Raw genomic sequence first — 216 nt, forward strand, 5'->3', positions numbered from 1 at the left:
CCCGCCCCAACCCGGGGCTCGGAGCCGGAGCCGAGTCTGCGCCTGGGGGTGAGTACGCGACCCCCCCAGCGCCCCCGCCTCTCTTTTCTTTGAAGCTCTCACCACCACCCAAAGAAAAAACCCGGGCCCAGCTGCGCGTCCCCTCCCTTCAGCCTCCTGCGGGACCCAGAGGTGCTCGGGCCCGCGGGACTCGGCGGGGGGGGGCGCTGGCCCCCA

At 73.1% G+C, this 216-nt stretch overlaps 2 protein-coding genes across 4 annotated transcripts in view; one reads left to right on the forward strand and one right to left on the reverse strand.

The window, feature by feature from the left end:
- The window catches only part of MRPL14 (mitochondrial ribosomal protein L14), a 17,202-nt gene that overhangs the window by 16,795 nt on the left and 191 nt on the right, over nucleotides 1-216 (reverse strand). The window lies entirely within an intron of this gene.
- The window catches only part of TMEM63B (transmembrane protein 63B), a 35,872-nt gene continuing 35,662 nt past the window's right edge, over nucleotides 7-216 (forward strand). For all 3 annotated transcript variants that reach the window (XM_006149043.2, XM_006149045.2, XM_006149046.2), the window contains exon 1: nucleotides 7-48. The gene's annotated coding sequence lies outside the window, so the exon portion shown is untranslated. The remainder of the gene's footprint in view (nucleotides 49-216) is intronic.

The sequence above is a fragment of the Tupaia chinensis genome, unplaced genomic scaffold, assembly GCF_000334495.1.
Source record: "Tupaia chinensis unplaced genomic scaffold, TupChi_1.0 Scaffold000252_1, whole genome shotgun sequence".
In the NCBI taxonomy this organism is placed as follows: Eukaryota; Metazoa; Chordata; class Mammalia; order Scandentia; family Tupaiidae; genus Tupaia; species Tupaia belangeri.